We start from the raw sequence: 24,939 nt of genomic DNA, 5'->3' as shown, positions 1-24,939 counted from the left end.
CACAGTAGACAACAGGCCAGTGTTTCACAAACACAGCCAATAAGGCAAAACAATAAGCCATCACAGCCCACAAGACATAACAATAAACCAAACATACTAGTCATTGGCGACTCAATAGTGAGACACACTGATGACCCCTCACCAAGCTCAACAAGGAGAAGGTCACAGTCATAGGCTCATAGGTTCATAGGTAGGTACTGAGCTATGGGCCCAAGGACCTATGTAAGCCTAGCCAGCATGGTCCCATAGCGTACGCCACCCAAGAAAGTTATTTTCCTTTGCCACTGTCCAGCAGAGACACAGAAGTGATCCCAGTGGTGTATTTCCTATTTCCCATCCACTCATCAAGATTTTTCTTGAAGAGTGCTAATGAAGAACTTTGCTTGACATAGATGGGTAGCTTGTTCCAGAGTATAGGAAGTCTCTGGGACTGGAATCTATCCCTCCATTATGTCCTGTTTATTGTGGTGACAAGGTTTAAGTCCCTAAAGCGTGTAGCTCAGAGGGATTGGGATTTCTTTAGGTATAGCATGTCCAACAGCTCTGAGTTTGACATAGCTTTATATGTTAGGCAGAGATCACCTCGGAGTAGGTGATATGCTATGGAGTAAAGCCAGAGTTTTTTGAGGCGGTCAGTGTAGGGCATTTGTTTGAGGCCAGTAATCCTCTTTGTGAGGTATTTCTGTGGCCTTTTCCGCTGCTGCAGATGTCTTGTGAGGTACATTCCAAAAGAGGCATTGTACTCTATAATGGGTCTAATAAGTGATGAGTAGAGGGGAACAATGACGTCTTTTTTCCTGGATGAGAACCCTTTTATGATGAGGTGTGCCAAGTAGAAGGACTTCCTGACTACTGTGGTGATGTGACTATCAAAGGAGAGACTACTGTCCACCTGGGTCCCAAGGTCTCTTATCATGCATTTGGTGTTAAGTAGATTGCTGCCTATGTGGTAGTTCATGGGTAAAGAGTTTTTACCAAAGGGGATAACACTGCACTTTTTGGCATTGAGCTTGAGGCCATGGCTCTGACACCAGGCATCTGTCTCAGTGAGGCCCTTCTGTAGGATGTCCACATCATTTGGGGACTTGGCTATGGCTCCTAGTTTGCAGTCATCTGTGAACTTCATTAGCCAGAGGCCTTCTGTGTTAGCCTGTACTTCAGAGAAGTAGATACTAAACAGGAGAGGTCCCAGGACAGAACCCTGTGGTACTCCACTTGTCACTGCTTTGAGGTCAGATTTGGAGTCTGCAACTTTTACAGTGTGGGTTCAGTCAGTGAGCCAGTTGGCAACCCATCTTGTGACATAGGGATTTATACCTAGTTTAGTGAGTTTAGCTATAATTCCAGAATGGGGGATGGTGTTGAAAGCCTTGTCGAGGTCAAGATAGGCTGTGTGAACCACCTTTCCCTCATCCACGGCTTTGGTGACTGCCTCAAAGAAGTGCCAGAATCCACCACATCACACATGCAAGTAAGTCTCTCCACAACAGGTACAAGCATAACTCTGTCATTGTCCATGTCATTGTGAATGACTTGAGCCATACCTCCCTGTTTTATATGAAGAGAGACATAATTGAGCTCTCAGAGTATGTGTCCCAGGCACGTATGACCCTAGCCCTAAACAGCATCCTACTTTCACCAAGAAAGATACCACAGTACTAGCACCCCTGCCTTACCAGGCTGTACCTCATTCCACACTTTATGACAGCAAAATGAAGTTGGAAAGACTAAGGGTGGTGGAGTCTCTATCTTCATTAAGGGCAGGCACACCTCCAGAGTGGTTTGCCAGCATGATGCACTGGAATTACTCTAGGTGCAATTGACATTTGGCAAAACACCCATAAAAGTTATAGCCAGCTATAAACCCCCCGCTCTATTACTCAGGACACTCACTCCTCCTACCAGGACCTACTTGACTCCATTAAGATACCCCCTAACACCCTGATCCTTGGTAACTTCAACTACCCAGACTGGGTAAACTATTCCTGCACGAATGCACTTACCCAACGATTCCTTGACTTCATCAGTTCTAACACACTAGACCAGCTCATCTCATCCCCCACTAGGGGAGATAACATTATGGACTTGCTTCTCACCATCATGGGTGACCGCGGCACCACTCCTGTAGTAAACATATTGGTGAGATTAGATCATCAGTCTGTCTCAATCAAAGTTTCTATCCCACCCAAACCCCACCAGCCATAACCAGGCTAAAAGATTTCTCAAAAGCTGACTACAACCTCCTAAGGGAGGGTATCCATAGCTTCACACCACTGTCCCCCTCAGAGGATGCAGACAACTGTGCTGAACAGCATAGTTATGCAGACGCCAATGCAGTATACAAGCACCTGTACAACTGCATGGACTCAGCCATACCCAATATAACTAAAACCTGCTCCTCAAAGAAACTTAAACCTATCTGGTGGACATCCTCTGTCAACAAGCTTTACAACAAAAGGAAGAAACTATTTTCCAAGAGTAAAAAGGAACAAATTCCAAACTGGAAAAACTCCCTCCTCAGCCACAACAAGCAAATTAGATCATGAGGTAAAGCCAATTATGAATTGAAACTAGCATCTGAAACAAACGAAAACCACAAAACCCTCTTCAGTTACATCAGGAACCTCCATGGTAAAGTCCAGATTAGTTCTGAATTAGTACTTAACGGCACCACTTACACTGATCCTGTTGACTTAGCCAACCTGTTAGCTGATAGGTTCAGTGCAAACTTCACTCCACCTATCGTCCCCCAAAGGCCCATTTGACATCCCTGATACTTGTCCCGCACCTCACATCTCCATAAATCAAGTGTTAACAGCCCTATCCAAGGCAAAGAATACAGCTTCCATGGGACCTGATAGTACCACAGGCTGTATTCTGCACCATCTCCAGCAAGAGGTAGCTTTACCATTAAGCACCCTATTCAACCACAGCCTAATTACAGGCTTCATTCCAGCAGAGTGGAGAACTGTCATTGTCATCCCCTTGCACAAAGGTGGTGTCACTACTGACCCGGGAAACTATCACCCCATTAGCTTGACAAGTCTGATCTGTAAAGTCATAGAGCATGTTATTATGGATCTCATAAACAAGGACATAGGCACTCTCCAAGCACTTCACCCCACCCAATTTGGATACATCAGTGGCAGATCTTGCCTGTTGAACCTGGTTGACTTCTTTGAGACTGTCACCAAGGCGCTGGATGAGGGAAAGTCAGTACATACAGCTTACCTTAACTTAGTCAAGGCCTTTGACACAATACCCCACTCAGGCATCATTAAAAAGCTAACACAACTTGGTGTAAATCCCTATCTCATCAGGTAGGTGGCCAACTGGCTCATCAATAGGACCCACAAGGTCAAATAGGTGCCACCACCTCTGACAGCAGAGCTGTCACTAGTGGTGTTCCCTAGGGTTCTTTCCTGGGACCCCTACTGTTTGGCATCTACTTCTCAGAGGTCCAGGCAAAGACAAAGGGCCTGTGGCTGACCAAGTTTGCAGATGACTGTAAGTTGGGTGCTGTTATTGACTCCCTAAATGATGTTAATATACTGCAAGAGGGTCTCAAAGCAACAAATGACTAATGCCAAAGTAAAGGCCTTAAGTTAAACACAAAAAAATGTATTATCATACAATTTGGCAAAAACACGGTCCCTAATGAGTACCATATCGATGGCAACCCCCTAAGCACACAACCTCTGGTGAGAGACCTGGGTACTCAGATTGACAACAATCTCACATTCGACCATGATTTAGCGGCAGTGGTCAGAAAAGCCTTTTACTTGGTTTATCTCATAAGTAAAGGGATTGCATCCAGAGAAAAGGAGATTATTACCTCTCTGTACTCCTCTCTCATTAGGCCTATAATTGAGTATAATTCCCCATTTGGTATTTACCTCTCCAAACACCTGCAACAACTGGAAAGGCCACATAAATACCTAACAAGAGAATCCATGTATGTACCTCTCCAAACACCTGCAGGGGTTCCACCTTTGTCCCTCACTGACAGGGGTGACAGGTGCTGAATGAGGTTTCTTTTTTGGGGATAAACTCTTGGCTTGACTTGTAAGGCCCCCAAGGCCATTATCCTAGTAACCTCCTATGATTCTATGAATTTATCTCAATAAGGAGGATTAAATGAAAATAAAATTAAAAAGGAGGAACTTAAGAAGAACATTACTCCAGAAGTGGGGGTCCAGCTGAGTACTGTCAAGATGATAGAAACAATGAATGAGTTGGCTTCTGATGAGATAATGATATATATTATATATATATATATATATATATATATGTGTGTGTGTGTGTGTGTGTGTGTGTGTACATATATATATATATATATATATATATATATATATATGTATATATATATATATATATATATATATACACACATATATATATATATATATATATATATACACACACACACACACACACACATGATATATGTACACAAACACAAACTAAAAGAGAACAGTGGTAGGAAAACATGATATAAATTTTCAGAAAAAAATATAAGAACTAATAAAAAAAAGCTGATAAGGCAAGAACAGGGTGAAAACAAGACTACAAGTGAAAGCTGGTTGTTGGTAGACTAAGGAAAGATAAAAGTAATACTATGTCATAGAAAGGAAGGTGAGCTGTATCAACTCTGATGATATTCTTTTTATCAGTAACAGGACTGAGTCACTGGATACAGAAGAAAAAAATGGAAAAAAATCATTGTTTTACTTGTTTATTGTTAGCTTGTTAATGAGGTAGACATGAGCTGTTACAGGAAAAAGAAAAACATGAGACGCAACAACAGAAAGACAAAACAGCGAGCAGTCATTGAATCCATAGATTAAGTTCCACCTACACCCAATGGCTAATACGGATGCAATTAATTAAATATTTTATTTTTGAAGAATACGTTTATACAGTAAACAGAACCTGTGCTAATCTTTGCTAATATAATAAACATGCAATGATGTTACACGGTATTATGGTTATCCTTGCTAGCATGTGAATGTGGGGATAGAGATGGAGGGAGGGAAGGAAGATTCTAGAACATAATGTAGAGGGATGAAATGTTAATCTAATGTTGGATGCTGGAGACATAAAACATACAGACCACAAGAAGAAAGCATAAAAGTAAAACAGTAGGTGTGTTCTTCACCTAACATATTCAAGCCTTGGCCTCTTTTTTATGTGAGAAACCTCTCAATGTGGACAGACCTAGTTTTGAAATAGTACTCATTTCCAGAGGAAGGCTGTTTTAGAACATAGGGCCATAGAAATGAAGGCTATTTCATGCAGCTTTAGTCTAGTAGAAGAATACTGCAGAGTGATAACTCTTCCACATGAGTGTCCCTCATATGGCGCATCTTTAGAGTGTGTTAAGGAATCTAGGATTAGACAGTAGTTTTGGAGTAGGATTTTAAAGGTCAGCAGAATAACAGACATGTCTGCATGTTATTTTATATGGAGATAGGTGGCTGTTGTTAGACTGAGATGCTGATGCTCACCACTGCTGACATGAAGATAAACCTACACATTTTTAGAGAAGAACGTGCAGGGTGAACGTCCTTGCTAGCAGCTTCTCTAGCTTCTAGAGTGAGATGTCATGACATTTTAGACCATTTGTCAGCTTGTTATTCAGCCTACATGTAAGTTTTTTTTTTTTTGGCCTTGTACCGCTTACCATCCAACCCTTTTCCATTATCCTGTTGGCCCATTTATTCCTTTTGAACTTATAGGCCTTTGGTGAGCAAGTGTAGGTATGTGCTTCTGCCTGGCTACAGCATTTGCATATAGTTTGATAGCTGTTTCACAACCCATGCAGAGGACCTCAAACACTTGACCATCCTCAGGTGGTTCTTCTTTTGGTGGACTTGGCCAACTTCTCCTCCTAGGCTGAATGAGTCAGCCTCAGCGACTGACTCCCTTCCTACCTGGGTAGCTCCTCATCCTCGCAGGATGGATGGAACAGCCCCAACCACTCACTTTCTTCTTACCTGGGTAACTCCTCCTCCACCCCCCAGGATGGATGAGTCAGTCCCAGCCACTCATTATCTTCTTACTTGGGTAGCTCCTCCTCCCTCCAGGATGGATGAGTTAGCCACAGCCACTTTTTTCCTACTTGGGTAGCTCCTCCTCCTCCCAGGATGGATGAGTCAGCCACAGCCAGACTGCTTTCCCACCTAGCCACCTCCTCCACTTCCCAGGTTTGTTAAATTAATACAAGTCATTGAGGCTGTAATCAGCGCTTCTTCCATTTGCACCACTAAACTGAACAGTCCTTTTTTTCATGGTTAGAAGTTAGCATAAGGATCAAACCAGAACCTGAAGTATATGGACTGCTGAACAGTCTCAACTGCTCCATACAACATTCCTCAATTAGCTGGAATTTTATACAGCTTAAACAACCGTAAAAAAGGGACACAAAAAGAGCCAGTAAGTACATTTCTCATGCAAGTCACTGAAGTGAAACCAAATCTGAGTAGACAACACAAAAGAACAAACCAAAAAGAACACTGTCCATTATAAAAATGTTTCTTTTATTAGAAATCTACAGTACATAATACAGCCAGTGGACCAGCAGGCAATAAAATTCTGCCCACACTGGTTTCAGAGTCACAAGATAAGCACCTTCATCAAGCAGAGTAATGCAATGTAAAAACAATATTTTGATAGGGCTGCATTTATATGTACATGTATATATGGGTGTCCTACAAGTGCTCAAACTTGAGAGTCTAGGTGCTTGAATTATCAGTTGCAGGGTTAAAAATGAACTTTTCAAAAGTTTCTGTGGTTTTGTGCACGAGATCATGGTAAAGTAGGATCAGGGAATTTGCCCCTTCCCCACTGTAGTGTGATCTCATAGCTGGTAAATATAATTAGTAGGGGGTGTATGGGGTGCAGTGGGGCTTGGCACTGCAAAAATAGTTCTTGTTTTGCATTAAATCTTTGTGATTCAGACTGCTTTACTCTTTGTCTTACCAGGCTGACTTTTTTTAGTCTGAACGTTGGACATTGAGTTGGGTGTGCATGTATTCCTGTATTTCTGTGTGTGTGTGTATATGTGTATATCCATATCTCTATCTCTCTCTGTCTCTCTCTCTCATTATATATATATATATATATATATATATATATATATATATATATATATATATATATATATACATATACATATATGTATGTATACACACACACACACACACACACACACACACACACACACACACACACACACACACACACACACACACACATTCACATATGATGAAGAAAGTCACATCCCTCTCTGCTGTGTAAGAACTTTGTTCAATATTTTCCTAGGAAATGCATCATCTGATCAAAATTAATAAAAAAATATTGCTTACTGACAAAATACAAACAATATCACATATATTCATTAAGACCAAGAGGAAACAAAGTTCCTAAATAAGTAATACATTTCAGAGAGAGAGTGTCCTGCCATTTCAGTTTATTGGGCCTACTGTTTATCAGTCTCTCAATCTCAAGTTTCCAACAAACATGAATTTTGCAGAATGTTTTAAAGAGTGTTTATATAAAGCATTTTCAGTCTTTTTGCACCATATACCACTTTGCTGTTAATAGACAGATATTTTAAAACATCTTAACATGTTGTAAACATAAAATGCTAAACACAGATATACAGCCATATAAATAACCTATTTACTTTTATATTTCATGGTAGCTGCGGTGGTGGTGCTGCGGTAGCGTTGTCGCCTCACAGTAAGATGTTGTCCTGTTTGATTCTCAGCTAAAGCATCTTCTGTGTGGAGACATGCGTGAATGGGCATACCTTCATTGAAGGTTGTGTGTCAGGCCTGGCAAGTCGGTATGTAAAAATCTACTGCCAATCATTAGCGGACCGGAGTTCCGCTGTGGCGACCCCTAACCGGGAAAAGCCGAAAGATACAACAACTTTTATATTTCATGAGCTTGCTTATGGAAAATTTTTACTAGTGTTGGGCAAATGTAAAATCATTACACTAGTTGTAAAAGGATTATTCACCACATGGACAGCTACTTAATTACTAGCAAGTGACAAGCATCTCTATATTCTCCTTCTATGTAATTCATTCATATATTCCCCTTCTTTCATAATGTGAGACATTCTTTTCCATTATGTATTCTGATTATCTACTTGCAGTGTTCAGGCAAAAGGCCAGATAAAGGGTTATTACTCAACAAAATCAACTAAATGTAATGTCTTAAATCTTGAACAAAGTAAGTGTTACTGACATATGCAGTTACAATGACTACATTATACTCATGTTTTTATCTGTCTTTATATGACAGTAAATCAATTTGATTAACCATATTGGCCAGTAGTTGAGCTTGTTACTTATCCATCAATTTGTAGCCTGCATAAATATATATATATATATATATATATATATATATATATATATATATATATGTGTGTGTGTGTACAGGTTTACATTTAAAATGTTGAATGCCATAATGTCTAATGTTCATTTGGTTGAAAAATAAAATCTAAGCCCAAAACATTGAATGATCAAAATGTCTAAAATCATTTAATTGAAAAAGCAATGAGCTCACCTCTACCTGCACCCCCCCCCCACTTAAATGTACCAACTCCGATATTGCACTACAGTGCAGAAATGGGCAAATTCGATAATTTCAACATTGTGAGGTTAGACTAATTTTATTTCAACATTTTGATCATTCAGTATAGTACATTCAACCAATTCATTTTCAGCCATTTAGCATTCAACATTTTGAAGGTAAACCACTGATATATATATATATATATATATATATATATATATATATATATATATATATATATATATATATTAAACTTATGGGCTAATTACCCTGAACAATCAACATACTTGGTCTTCAGAACCTTCAGAACATCAGCATCTCATTCTTAAAACTAAGACTTAGAAATGTTACATATAGAAATCTAAAGATGACAACTGGAAACTTTAAGAAAGGAATTTTTACTAAATGGTTTTCTGTACAGTGTGCTATTAACAGTTCCGCCCGGTAACTTAATAACTAGAATATCCAAAAATATTATCTGATTCAAATGCAACTCAACAGTAAATGGAATGTCCCGCTTATTTTCAATTAAGCATACCCCTCAAGTTTACCTCATTATGAGGAACATTCCTTATTCTGCATTTTAAGAAGTCATTGCTTCTTGCAGTTCCACATTGAAATGGTCTATCACGCATTCAGTATTAAGAATATTTTTAACTGATGTCCATTTTAAATAATACCTTTATTATACTAATTAATCAAAACAAATTTGTATAGATATAAAGTAAAACATTTTAATCACTCTGTGATCTCTTAGTAGAAGTTGTTCGTAAGGTATTAGTAAGTGTTCCCACATTTTGCCCATTTGTTCCACATTGCGAGAGATATTGTTACACATTTTGGAGATGGAAGATTCAGAGCTATGCTTTTACATATTCTACAAATTCCCTTAAATCAAGTATATCAAATAAGCACAACAACCCACAATCATCCAAAATGCTTGTGGTGTATAAAAAAGAAGACTACAATAGGGATCATAGATTAATTGTTCTTCTAGATAACCCATGAATATATTGGCACAAATGAGGCACCCATGGCTGTATATCAAATTTATAAATAATGGTCATTCTTATGATAAAACAGATTTTTGGTCAGAACATGTTTTGTTAGTACAAAGAGAAAGCCATTAAACTCCTTTGTATATAATTACTGCCTATTCAACCAATACCAAATTAACTCCAAAGCAGTTGACTGCAATACACTCGTATACAATGATTTTATATTTAAATTACAAAGATACCAGTGCCTTACCAATTGTAATTAATGTGCTAACTGTAAAAAGTCAGTTGAATCTCTATTTATTTTATTCATTTATTGACATTTGATTACCAGGAAACTCCAATTGGGTAGAAGCCCATTTTCAGTGGTGGCCCCAGGAGAAAAGCTCCAAATTATTACAAAACATTTTAAGAACGATAATTTTATAATCTTCAAAAATAAAACAAAAACATCTGCAGTATAAATAATTATAAGAAATTAGCCATAATAATAATAAAAAAACATTGGTTAAGAATCAATACAAGGTATATGACAATCATTTAATATTTGGAGAAATTTTAGACAGCTTGTACAGAATTTAAAGGTAAGTTAGTGTAATACAAATAGGGATTGAAATACAAAATGAGGGAAAACTGGAGAATGGTATATTTAGAGAGAAAGTCTGAGAAGAGAATTAAATAGTAGGAAGGAAGGAAGTAAAGAAGGGAGATTAAGGAGGTATAAGGAATGAAAGGGTACATGTTTACATTTATGGATATAGGTTATCTTGGTTTTGAGCAAACACAGAGCCAGATTTTAGGTCAGAAGTCTTTCAGAATGGTTTTGAAAGATGGGAGGGTGAGTATAGACCTGATGGATACAGGTAAGGAGTTCCAGGCCTTAGCAATCTTGTACGTGTATAGACAGTACCTGGCAGATTTGCTGGGTTTATAGACAGACAGGAGTTTTTGGTCACAGGATCACAATGACTGACTGGGAACATAATTATATTGAATGTTTTTTAGTGCTGGACAGGCAGATGGACAATAGATAATTTTATAGGTGGTAAGAAGTTGTGTATATTTCAGTTGATGTGGCAGTTTTAACCAGATTTAGGCTTTTCAGTGCTATACAGTAGTGGGTTCTGAAAGGCGTATGTGCTACAAATTTAGCAACTTTGTTCTAATATTGTTCAAGTTTCAATTTTTGTGAAGCCTGGAGGTTAGTAAGGATGAAAGCTCCATAAAGAAGGGCGGGGAAGAGGTAATAATGGCAAGTGTAGTTTTAGTTGCATCAGTCAGAACGTTTTTGGCTCTGTAAAGCATCCCTAATTTTTGATGAGATTTTCTTATGCAATTTTGTACATGCAGGTTGAATGTAAGGTTATCCTCCACTATCACCCCTAATAGTTTGCTATGAGAATTGACTTTAGTGGTTCTATTATCAAGAGCAGGACTTTAAATTTAGCTTTTTCATGAGAGAGGGATTTAGAGGGAAAAATAGTAGTTTGGTCTTTTTTGGGTTAAGAGTGAGTTGTGAGCTACGAAGCCATACTTCAGTGGCTGTTAAAGCTTCCTGAGTACCACGTTGTCAAATGTGCAAATGAGAGTGGAATCATCTGCATATTGTATTGGATGGCCTGTTGTATGGAAGCATAGAGAGTGTTGGTGAAAATGTTAAAGAGGAGAGGACCAAGGATAGAGTCTAGTGGTACAATGGTGGTGACTGGTAGGAAAGGAGAGAGCATAGAGTGCTGTTTTACTGACTGACACCTATTGGACAGGTTGCTTTCAAACCACAGAAGTGTAGCTGAGAGAGACATAGTAAGGACATCTGAAGAAGATGTTTGCTGTGACAAACTGTGTTGAAGGCTTTAGACAAGTCTAGAAATAAGGAAGAGGCTAGTTTACCATTATCTCTAGCTTTATTGACAGTATCTATACAGGTTAGAAGGGGAGTGCAGGTACATGGGAAAGGCGAAAGCCATATTGTGTACGGGATAGGAGTTCTTCCTGCAGGAGATAGTCTAACAATTGTTTCTGAATACATTTTTAAAGTATTTTGGTGAGGGGAGATAAGATCACCATAGGTCTAATGTTATTTATGTCTGTTCAATTTCCTCTATTGTGCAGATGGATAATGTGTGACTCATTCCAGAGAGTGGGAAAGTGGGATTCTTGGACTGATCTATTTATAAGGACTGAGATAAGATAAATAATGCTATTGGCTGCTATTTTAGGTACTCTCTTGGAAGGTCATCAGCTGAAGAAGAGCATGGTTTAAGTTTGTTTAAGTGTAGTTTTATATAAGATGTGGGCACAGGTTTGAAGGTGAAAGTGGATGTGGTGATATGTGGCTGTTGGGTAAGATTGGAATTAAATGTTGAGGAATCCTTGGTTAGAGATGCTATACTATCTATAAAAAAAGAGTTGAACGGTTTTTCAGTTTCAAGTGGTGAGTTATCAGGAGAGAGGTTTGGGTTGAATTTTTGGCTGGGATGTAAGATTTCTTTAATGGATGTCCAAAACTATTAGGGTCGTGTTTAGTATTATTTTGAAAGTTATTATAGTATTGTTTTTTGTCTTCAATTATTTCCTTTTTAGTACGATTGTGAAGCATTCTGAAGTTTTCAAGATATTGTGGTTTATATTTTTGCCATTCTTTCCATGCTTTTTCTCTGTCCTGCATTAACATTCTACTTTTTTGCCTAGCCAAACTGCATTATTTGTTTTCAGTCTCTTCATTCTAGGAGATACATAGTTACCTAAGATATTTAGAAAAGTTGTATTGAATTTAATTACAGCATTGTCTAAGGGGATGATTTTTAGGAAGTTCCAGTTAATAGATGACAGTGTAGTAATGAACATTTCTGAGTTAATCTTGGAGAGGTTAGATGTTGTTTTACAAATATGCTGTTTAACTGGATGTGTGAGACTTCTAGTTGAATAGATTGGGAGATGATCATTGAGGGAGTCTGACATTGCTAGGGTCTGTTAATAGGATCCAATCTAAGAGAAGGTTGCATGTCTTGCTATAATGTGTGGGGCTATTAATTAGTTGAGTGAAACCATATACGTTCATGCTAGATGTAGGGGATTTAGAGTTTATGTCCAGCCAATCGATATTCAAATCACCTAGGAATATTTTTCTTGTGGAAATGTTAAGGATATCCAATGTAGGATATCTTCCAGTATAAATGTATTGTCACCAGGAGGGATATAAAGGACAGTAATACATATTTGTTTATAATTGTTTATTTTGAGGTTCATAGGGTCATAGGATCATAGGAAGTTACTAGGCTATTGGCCCTGAGGCCCTTATAAGCCTAGCCAAGAGGTTACCCTGTGCATAGGCAAATCAGCATCTGATGCCCCTGTCTAGCAGGGACACGGGTGGAATCCCAGGGATGTATTTTCTATTTCCCATCCAGTTATCCAGATTGCACTTAAAAAGGGTAAAGAGGTACTCTGTTTGATGTGGAGAGGGAGTTTATTCCATAGATGGGGGAGTCTCTGGGACACAAATCTGTCCTGCCAGCAAGTCCTATTGATGTCACAGACCAGGTTGAGGCCACATGTGTGGGTTACTCGAGTAGAGCTTGACTTGCAGATATGCAGCAGTCCCATCAAGGTGGGGTCCAAGATTGCCTTGTAATCCAGAGGAAAGCAATAAGAAGCTCTGCTGAACTGAATTTTGGTGCTGGTTTGCTGTAAGGGGAAATGTGGTAGGTATTGGGAAATATTAAAGCAATACCACCACCTTTCCTCTTTATATGATCTTTACAGGTGATATTATAGCCAGTAGGAATAACTTTAGAGTCGTTTATGCTGGGTTTAAGCCAAACTTCAGTTACAGGGAGAACATCAGGCTTATGTTGGTTAATCCAGGTGTGTAATTCAGAAGATTTATTGCTTATATTTCTTATCTCAAAGTCTTGACCTTACTCCCTCCAACAAGGTGACAAGCAATAATCTGAAAAACTGTAAGGGACCCCTTTCCTGATATAGTAGGTTTCCCCGATGGTATACAGGAGTCATTATGAATTTTCAGTAGCATGTATAATACTTGGGACTTATGGTCATCCACATAAATTTTGTCTTGTTATATGCATCAATAATACCTTCTTTTTCCACATCAATCAAAAATTATCTATAATCTACTTAAAATCTGTGGTAGAATCTAAAGATAGCTTATAACAATCATGGTGACTTATGAGTTGTTTAATAGACTCATTCCTGCAGTCTGTGGTATTCATAACAACTACACTGCTACTACCTTTATCAGCAAAAGTAACAACAGCTCTTCTCTTCAAAGTAGTTAAATTATCTACAAATAAGCACAATGAACTGACTGTAACTACACACACCAAGGCGTACCAAACCAATTTTAAGTAAATTCAGGTTCAAAAAATACAATTTATTCGTACTGAGCATTTTCATCTATTGTAACATAGACTTCATCAGAGTTAATGCATAAGGTGAAATGAGCTCAATTTATACCTTACAATTAGTTGATCACATGACAACATACCCCCGTAACAATCTTAAAGTCGTATAACCCCCCATATATACATAAATCACTATAAAATATTTAAAACATGTAAACTTTAAAACTTTACTTAAAATCAAACTAAATATGATCTCAATTTGAAAATGCTGGCAATAAAATTGAGATCATATTTAGTTTGATTTTAAGTAAAGTTTTAAAGTTTACATGTTTTAAATATTTTGTAGTGATTTATGTATATGTGGGGGGGTTATACGACTTTAAGATTGTTATGGGGATATGCTGTCATGTGATCAACTATTTGTAAGGTATAAATTGAGCTTTCACCTTATGCATTAACTCTGATGAAGTCTATGTTACAATAGATGAAAGCGCTCAGTTTGAATAAATTGTATTTTTTGAACCTGAATTTACTTGAAATTGGTTTGGTACTCCTTGGTGTGTGTAGTTACAGTCAGTTCATTGTGCCTATTTGTGTATTGTTTTCTCTGGTTCGTGGTTCCTAGTTAAATTATCTTCCACTCTCCTAAAACGGATTTATGGACATGAAATATAAATCTTTTAAAACTGTCCTCTCAACATTTGCACCTGTTTTATTCATGGGTGGTTAAAACTGGGATGGTTTAAGCCCAGCTTTGAGCTAGATTCCCCTTCTTAGCAGCCCTTATAATATTCTTCACTTCCTCCTGCTTGATAATAGCCATCAGCTCTTCTAATTTTTATTGAGGGATCTTTGGCAACTTCAGTCCTTCTAAAATCTTCAAATCTCTAAACTCCCCTAGGCATCACTCCCCTTCCTCTGAGTACAACCCCTATCCTAAATTCTTCAGCCATCTGGACTATACCAGATCCTATCACCTACCTGTATTTCTTTACTAGTCAGAAAAGATCTATTGAATCTTATATATTTCAACACTATGATATCTATTTTATTGTCAAAAGCAGGGGTGCATGGTGCAATACAATAACTGGATGTGTCTCTAAACCTATTACTTGGTACTTGTGTTCCAAATACAACACTTTTCCAGATAACAATATATGCCAGATAATACAACCCCATGTTCTCAACATACATCAAAAAATGCTTCACCACCCAAGGAACATTTATTCTTCTCAGACCCCCTCCCATGTCTCTTATCAACTCTTAGTTTGCATTCCCCCACTATAATAACACCTCCTTCTTGGCAGGCTTTTATTTCATTTACTATTTCTCTAATCTGTAGCCAGGATGTCCCTGAGGGGTTCTACATTGCAGCTAGCTTTACCTTTTGCACTCCTAAGCTGCCTTTTGCCACTGCATACCCAATTCCCTACTTTAATATTTAACTCTTTCTTGTTAAAATTATAGTCTCTCTCTACTCCAAACACCTTGCAAATCTGCTGTCACCTCTACCATATTTCTACAGCTATTTAGTTGTCTTACCTCACTCTTCACCAACTGTATCGCTTGCAAACAGTCTAGATGAGGTGTGTACTTGTTGATATAACCAAAAAAAAACCTTAGTTCTCTTTTGGAGGTCCACTACTGCATGTACTTTCCGATTACAAACACCAAAGATCCTCAGACTATAATGGATTCATTGTTATGATCAGGTCACCCTATCCTGCCTTCTAATTTAGGCTCTAAACCCATGACCAATAGTTGTCTTCTTATAGTCCTACTCTCCACATGAGGCCACTCTGTATTCCAACATCTATTCTCTTTTAACCTTTCCTGAACCAATGCCTCCTCCCTTCAAACCACTGAATGATTTTCTCCAAGTTAATCCCATAACTTAAATAGAGCCTAACAGAGGGACTTACTTGCTTCCGCACTATCCACCTAAATAATAATGCCTTCCAGCCACTCCTCTCACCTTAGCCCTCAGCTTCCCTTCTACTATTCCTTCAGTCCAGCTTAGTTTTTTTCCTTCATTTCTCCTCCATACTTTATTGACTTGGCTGGAGTCTGCTCCTAAACCTTCGCACACTATGTATAAATAAAAAATAAGCAAACCTCCATTTCATGTAACGGCATTCCAAAAAAGACTAAGAAATGAACTGTAAAGAACAGAATACAATTTATAGAAACATGCAGCTTTTACATTAATGCTTACATGTTTATTTACTGTATAACCCCCCCCCCCCACGCCTGAAGTAGGGCAAAAGTGTCTCAAAGACACTATTGGCTGCCAAAAGCAATGGTGAATGTGATTTCCAAGAAACGGTATCTAACTCATACTCCCTCCTTCCCACTGCAAATATACAACTCACCTTCAGGCAGATTTAATACGCTCCTTTTTCTCCCCTTCACAATGGACAACAAAGACTTACAGTCTCACATTAAAAGTCCTGTGTTTTGTTTATTTAGTTGATGTCTATAACCTAAAAGATGATTAAAAATAATAAATAAATAAAGGGGTAAAAGGAAGGTAGGTGAAAAATGATATAAGATTATTCACATCCCAAAGAGGTTCACTTGAGGGGCCCCTTTTGGCCAACCAAAGTATTCTTTCAAAATTAAGTCCCCATCATTCTACTCTGTAATTTCTGCATGGATTAAATGCTGTGCTGAAGTTCATTTTCTTGTTCATTTCCTCAGACCCAACCTAGTTTTCTGCCTAGCATCACAACTATTTTACTTCCATCACAGAAGTATACACAAAAAGAAAAAAAAATTGTTACTGCAAATTTTACCTGTCTTACTCCAACATTGCTTACAGCTACTTTTGTTTCCCCGAGTATGACTTTCCTTTATTACTGTCCTCTTTTGAAATAATGAAAGTAGATCCTGTGAGGACCTGTTCTCTGTCTCAGATTCTGTCCAACATTCCTCCACTGGTCTCAAACCTCCAACTACTTGCCCAGTACTTGATTGCTTGTGTAGCATTTCTGGACTAAAGGAAAGTATTCATTTATTTGGGAACATGACATTAAAAAAGGCTAAGCCAGGTAAATCAATTTAAAGTTCAATTTACACTCTTGGCCCTACCTCATCACTGGGATAACTTTAGCCATTGTACGACAAGTTTTGAAATCAAGATTGTAGTCTCTCAAAAAAAAAAAAGCAGTTTCTTGCCAGGTGACCACAGCAAGTACAGGACTCTTTCCTTTTAAAGGTATGCTGCAAACAATACAATTAATGATGGACCTAACACAAATATCCTAAAGGCCCTTTCTAGCACTATTTCTTACTCTAGAAATGTTGACCATTTTGTTTACAGCTGCAAACAGAAGTTCAAGGGATCTTTCCTCTCTGCCTGCTCTGAGATCTGTACAGTGTGTAGATTCTTCCATCTAGTGCAATCATCCAGTTCCTCTAGACAGACTCAGTCTTTCTATTTTTGCTTGATTATCAGAGACCAAAGTCCTTGCCATAATACTGCCCCTCAAAGATAAGAAATAGCATCTTTTTTTTTTGACACCTTAGACATACATAATATTGAAGTGTTTGTGGGGAATAAAGGTATAAATGAGCTTCACTGAGATTCAAAATAAGATTAAATTTCAAAAGTCTAAAATGGCTCTAAATCAGATCTTAGAAGGTAGTGGAGTGTGTGTATGTTGGGGGTGGGGGGGCAAGACAATTAATTTAAGGCAGAGGTGTAGACCAGCCTTATTTGTCTAAAAGTATATTTTATTTTATATATATATATATATATATATATATATATATATATATATATATATATATATATATATACACACACACACACATATATATATATATATATATATATATATATATATATATATATATATATATATATATATATATTCATTTAAGCTCCTTGATAGATTGGATACTTGTTTCTAACCCCAGCAAATACCATAACCCTGAAACTCTACCCAATGCCCTGAGTGACCACTCACCTATAAAAGTGCTATGATAGATCACCCACCTCCCCAAACCACACCGGCTTATCACCTGCCGCAAACTTTCAACCTTTAACCCAGACAGTTTTAAAACCCTCCTCTCTACAATTAACTGGAATTAACTGGAATTTCCTTACTCAGCTCCCACTCAGCGAAGCAGTAAATGCCTTTAACTCAGCTTTCCTAAATATTTTAAATTCTCTAACCTCACTGAGAAAAGTTCAATTAAAGGCAAGCATTTCACCATGGCTAACTAAAACCACCCGTAGCCTTATGAAATCCAGAGATAGGGCATGGAAAACATGGGTACAATCCAAACTTCCAGCTGACCTCCTAAAGTATAAAGGACTTAGAAATCAGACAAAAAAAAATTATCAACAAAGACAAAAAAAGACTTTTATTATAATCCCCCCAAAACATTAAAATCTGTTCCAAAAAATTTCTGGAATGCTATAAACCAAATACTACATCCAGGTAAACGAACTTCACCAAACCCATGTCCTTACAAGTCACCTGAAGAAACTGCCAATACCTTCAACACTTACTTTATTGAATCCATTTTAAAACTATTTAACCCCAACCTCTTAAACAACACTTCAAACCTCCCCACACACCCCTCAACCACTATCTCAGTAAACTCCTTCTCTCTCGAACCTGTCTCCACTGACTATATCAGAACTCTACTCTTAAAGCTCAAACCATGCTCTGTATCAGCAGACAATATTCCTTCTTACTTTCTCCAGATTGCTGCACACTCCCTTGCTATGTCTGTATCTATACTAATCAATTGCTCCATTTCAGAGTCTAAAGTTCCTTCTATCTGGAAACAGTTTTACACTCTTCCTATTCATAAAGGAGGTAACTCCACAGAAATATCTAATTCCAGACCTATCGCTATCCTCTCCCCTCTCTCTAAAATCCTTGGGAAATGTATACACAAATAAGTTATGCATTATCTCTTACAAGAAAAACTTCTCACTCCAACTCAGCATGGCCTCTGTCCCAAGCATAGTGCAACCACAATTCTACTATCATTTCTCAACACCTTAGCCCTGCCTAAAGATGATCACAAACTCATATCCTGTCTATTCCTTGACCTTTCCAAGGCTTTTGACACTGTGTCACACACTCTACTACTTAGTAAACTTGTAGACCTAAACTTCTCCCCTGATACAGTTACATGGTTCTCTAGCTATCTCTCTGATAGTCTGATACTGACTGCAGCCTATCTACCCCTCTTTCAGTAAGAACTGGTGTTCCCCAAGGTTCCATTCTTGGACCTCTACTCTTTAATATCTTCACCAACTCACTCAACTCCTCTTGTCCTCATTCTAACATTGTCCAATACGCAGATGACTCTACAGTCATAACTATTGCTAACTCCCCCTTAGAACTCCTAACAAATACCCAGACATCTTTCAACTCAGTAGAGACATGGCTCACTAATAATCAGCTCATCCTCAGCCCTAAGAAAACAAAATTGCTACTCTTTCTACCTAAATCTGCAAACAACATTAAACTTTCCTTCTCCATAAGGTCCCTAAACAATACTCCTATAGAAGTCAAAACTAGCACAAAATTCCTTGGCATTACCATTGACGACCAACTAAAATTCGATCTTCACATTAACAATTGTATCACAAAAACCCACCAAAAGCTAGGACTATTGTACAGGAACAACAAATTCCTAACTACTGAAGCTAGGATTTCCCTTATCCATGCTGACCTTCTACCATGCTTAACCTATTGTTCCCAAATACTCACAAATCTGAACTCCTCCCTACTTACCAAATTAGAATCAACCTACCACAAAGTAACTAGATTTGCAGCTCAACAAACATATAACTCTCATCACTGTCTCTCCCTAAAATACCTGAACTTGCCAGAACTACCTCACCTGTTCCTACAATCTCAACTGCAAATCATGCACTCCATCTTATATCAGCCTGATTTCTGCCTAAGTCTATCTTCTCTCATCTCTCACTACTCCCCCCCTACCAGACTTCTCCGAAGCTCAACCTAAGACCTACTAAAAATCCATAAACCCAAATCCAACACAGGTTGCAACTTATATAACTACTATCCCTCTATTGCATGGAACAAACTCCCACTAGAAATAAGGTCCCTGACTCACCCCAAACAATTTAAGCTAGCAACCAAAGACCACTTTAAAAACCACTGGTCCTGCCATTGTACTCACCCTCCCTGATTATTACATACCTCGTATAGTACAGTCAAACTAACCTACTAAAACTTACCATTAACTACTTCATCCTATGCTTCCGATTTAACCTTCAAAGCTTCTTCTATACTCTGCTCCCTGAAATTATTATGTAACCTTTTAAGTTTCTGCTACTCTGCATACAAAATGTTACATTTACTCAACTCTGTTTTTAAACCAAAACATACAACTTATTCTACCTTTTTAACATTCTCCTTTTTGTTTATAGTACTGTTTTATCTGTCAACAATATACATGTATGTACCTTACGTATTTTAACTACCAAAATTCTCTATTTTAATAATATTTTTATTGAAATGTATCTGTATTGCTATTTTTATTGCTTTGTATATCTTTGGAGCTTTTCTCCCTGGGCCTCTACTGAAAATGGGCAATAGCTCAGCCAGACACTCCCAGTCAACAAATGTAAAATAAATATAAATAATATATATAATAATATATATATAATAATAATATATATATTTATATATATATATATATATATATATATATATATATATGTACATATACACACACACACACACACACACACACACACACACACACACACAATGTACACACACACACACACATATACATATAATATATATATATATATATATATATATATATATATATATATATATATATATATATATATATAAACACACACATTATAAACCCACTGTAATTCTTGTACATTATCAAAGGACCAATACCTTCCATAGGCTGGATGCAGCATTGACAAGCTTTGGCATGTAAAAGGTTGACTTGTAGGGAAGGCCTATGTTTCAGCCAGATAACAATCTAGAGAGTAATTACATTTCATCAGAACTGAACGTATTTTCATAGGATCATAGGAAGTTACTAGGCTATTGGTTCTGAGGCCCTTATAAGCCTAGCCAAGAGTTTAGCCCATGTTTAGACAAGTCAGCATCCAAAGCCCCTGTCCAGCAGGGATACAGGTGGAATCCCAGGGGTGTATTTTCTGTTTTCCATCCAGTTATCCAGGTTTCGCTTAAAAAGGAATAATGAGGTATTCTGCTTGACGTGGAGAGGGAGTCTATTCCACAGATGGGGGAGTCTCTGGGACACAAATCCATCCTGCCAAAAAGTTCTATTGATGTCACAGACCAAGTTGAGGTCATGTTTGTGGGTTACTCGAGTGGAGCTTGACTTGTGGATATACAGCAGTCCCATCAAGGCAGGGGCTGAGATTGCTTTGTATGCCAGACAGAGTTCACTTCTGAGGAGTCTGTATGAAACTGAGTAGAGGGACAGGGCTTTTAGCTTATCTGTGTATGGTAGATGTTTGAGGCCCTGGATTCTCCTGGTGAGGAACCTCTGTAGTCTCTCCAGCTGCTACATGTGCTTTGCGAGGTACATGCCAATGGGGGCATTGTGCTCAATAATTGGCCTTATAAGGGAAGAATGCAGGGATGTTATAACCTCCATGTTCCTGGATGAGATACCCTTACTTACCATACATACTCATGCCTAAAATACCTGCTTAATGTATGCTTATTGTTGTGACTTAACAGAAGGATAGTATTGCATGACAGTTTTGTATAAAGATATTTCACTTATTCAACAAGGAAGCAATAAATTAAATGACCATCGCCCCAAAATGTAATGTATGTTATATATGTTGCAATTCCATGCTTCTTGAAGTATTATTTTATTAATATGAAATGTACATGACTGTGTTTCTTTTTGCCTAAGGTAAAGCTGTATGATTATATTGTTTGTTTTCAGGTGGCTGATGCAGAGTTTATGACCCAGGAATAAAGAATCACTTCAGACCATGCTCTTTCTATAATCAGACCAGGGATTTAAACCTGACTACATCATGGAATTCCTTACCCCAAAAACAGTTTGCTCAGGCCCTTATCTTTTCTTTATAGCAGTGAGTCTGAGAGACATTGTCTGCTACTGACAAGAAGACAGCCTGGCACATTAACAGGACCAAAAGAGCTACTGTTTTGGCATTGGCGAGAACACTCATGATTTGCTTAGAAGTGGATTGGGGGGAGGTTATCATGGTAATACAATGGAGAAAGTTTGGGGAAGACAGGATAAAATTTGAGTTGAATTTGTCCACTAACTTATTGGCTGTTTCCTCAGGGGATGACCATGTGCTGTTATGTAGTAGCTCTGTGCAATGCTGGATATTACTTCAACTATTTATAACATAGCTGAAGGACGCTTTGTGGTTATACTTAGCATAAGTGGCAATTTTCAGTTCATACTTTCAGAGCATTTGATTTTGCTTTGTTGATATTTGTTTTTGAGTTCCCATCTATATGATTGGGTAATAAGTTTGCTTCTGTGGGTTGTGAGTTTTTTCCTGCTATTACATGTATTTTTATTTGTTTCTGCACTGTATTCTCAAGTCACACAGTTTTTCAAATGTTTGATAGAGTCAAACCAATGTCTGAGGTTATCAGCAGTTCACATTTTTATATGTTTATGTTAAGCTGGCAGACGCAATGCATACTAAAGTGAATACGTTTACATGTGAATCAAATATAACCATCAGTACAAAGCAAGAAAAGAGGACAAAAATCAAGAGATCTCCCTTCATCAGTCTTAGCATGACACAATGCTGTTGTCAGCTTACAGAAAGACTGCATTATAAAAAAGCAAAGGCTGTATCTAGTACCCAACAGACAACAGAAAAAGACAGAAAGGCAGCTACTGTGTGATTCTATTTGGCCAAATAATCATTCTGTTTTGTGTGTGTGTGTGTGTGTGTGTGTGTGTGTGTGTGTGTGTGTGTGTGTGTGTGTGTGTGTGCGCACGCACATGGGGGGGGGGTGAGGGGAGTGCATATGCATCCTTTGATAATAGCATGATATCCTGAACAGTTATGGGATTTGCGGCTACACACCACAAATACAATAGCAGTATTTGGCAAAACCACAGATTATTTCATCCCTTTAGGCTCACGGTATTGATTTCCTTGAGTATGAAGAACAATACAGAAGTCACGGATTTGTGGGAAAAGCAGTCAGTGTTTTCTCCAGGAATATAGAATGACTATTACAGAGTAGCCCCTTAGGTGTCGTGACTGGAAACGTAGGCAGAGTTTATTACTGTACCAGACTGGTAGTCATAAATAATCAAAAGGGTGTGGGACAAATGCAAAATGTAGAAAAAAGTGTGCTGAATAGGAGTCCGTATGCTCTCCTCTACAAATACATGAATACCTTTAAAAAAATTTGAGAAATCAGTGGCTACTTAATTCTGTTCCATGTTATGTTTTTTAACAGGTATTACAAACATCAGCACTTTCATAATAAAAAGGTGCACTATTTCCAAAACACACACACACACACACACATGCACGCACGCACGCACACACACACATACACAAACACACTTCTAGTAATTGTGAGACAAAAGTAAAAAAATGTGGAATGCTGTATTAAATTCTCTGGGAAGGAATAATTTAAAATATTTTCTTTTTTTTTGTTGTTTTCACATTGCATTACTGTTAACTGAGGAGGACATTTGTTACATTTTCAATATGCTTCCTCATGTGGTTGGTCTGTCCTTTTCACCTTTACTCTCCAACCGCACACACACATTACAAGTCCTTCAGTAAGCATATTTCTGTCACAGTTAGCAAAGTATAGCTGATAGATACAATACAAGCAATGACAAGCCTCCTTTAAAGCATTTAAATTGTATGAAAAAGACTATCTTGAGGATTCATAAAGAACACGACCATGGGCCATAAGGGCAGCTGTAAAAAGGCCCTGATTCCACGATATGTTAATTTACGATTCATAGACACTTTAGTTGCAGTGAGGAAAGACTTCATTATCAGCTTATTTGGATGTCTATGAACTGCAATTAAATATCCAGGAGCGCAGCTCAGCACATCAGTAGTTAAAACACACACACACACACACACACACACACACACACACACACACACACACACACACAAGCACACAATAAAACCCACATGCATAGAAATGCACACACACCGCATTCCCTGTGCCTGTCTCAGTTGTCAGACATCTGTAGTGTCTCCTTTCCCCTGCTTCAGTAATTCACTGATGATTACAAAGAGTCTTTAATGCCAGACATTTGAGTTTCACACTGCATGCTCTTCAGTAAATGCATGCTAGGGCAAAAGCTATTATCTTACAAGGTTGAGAGGTATGATTAATGTTTCCTACCTCTCTACCTCGTACATCATAAAATGTTGCAGCTATTGCATGATGTCCAGGATACTCGATATATGTTAAAAAAATCCTGCTGCATTAACTTAACTGCAGTGGGCTAATGTAAGGGAATTTTTGTGTCAAGGATACATGGTTGAACCCCCCCATAGTTTTCTTTTTTCTTTTTTCTTTCATTAATTTATTTTTAAGATCTATCCCTGGTGTCCAGTGGTGGAGGACTAGGATTATCTGTAGGAGGTGGGAGGGCCCAGGTTTTGGATTCTATTTAGTACCATTTACGGCACACAACTTATCCCTGGTGTCTAATGGTTCCCCCACCTTATTTTTAAGCATGTGCCTTTAAGGCACACCCCAGTGAGTATCCCTGGTGTTTAATGGTCCCCCCACTCCTAATCTTCATTCTGTTTACATGCTTCTCACATAAGCACTCATTTAAAGAGTTATCCTTGGTATCTAGTGCTCCCCTACACATGATCCCCTTTCTGTTTATGTGTAACTCAGTCACTCTTTTACAGTGATCCTTGGTGGCTTGTGTTTCTCCCTCATCCTCTCGTCCCATTCTGTTTATGTGCTGCTCAGATACTCCTTTAAAGAGTT

The sequence above is a fragment of the Protopterus annectens genome, chromosome 6.part1, assembly GCF_019279795.1.
Source record: "Protopterus annectens isolate FY-2018-M chromosome 6.part1, PAN1.0, whole genome shotgun sequence".
In the NCBI taxonomy this organism is placed as follows: domain Eukaryota; kingdom Metazoa; phylum Chordata; order Ceratodontiformes; family Protopteridae; genus Protopterus; species Protopterus annectens.
The sequence above is the reverse complement of the archived record's forward strand: the minus strand, read 5'-3'. Positions refer to the sequence as shown.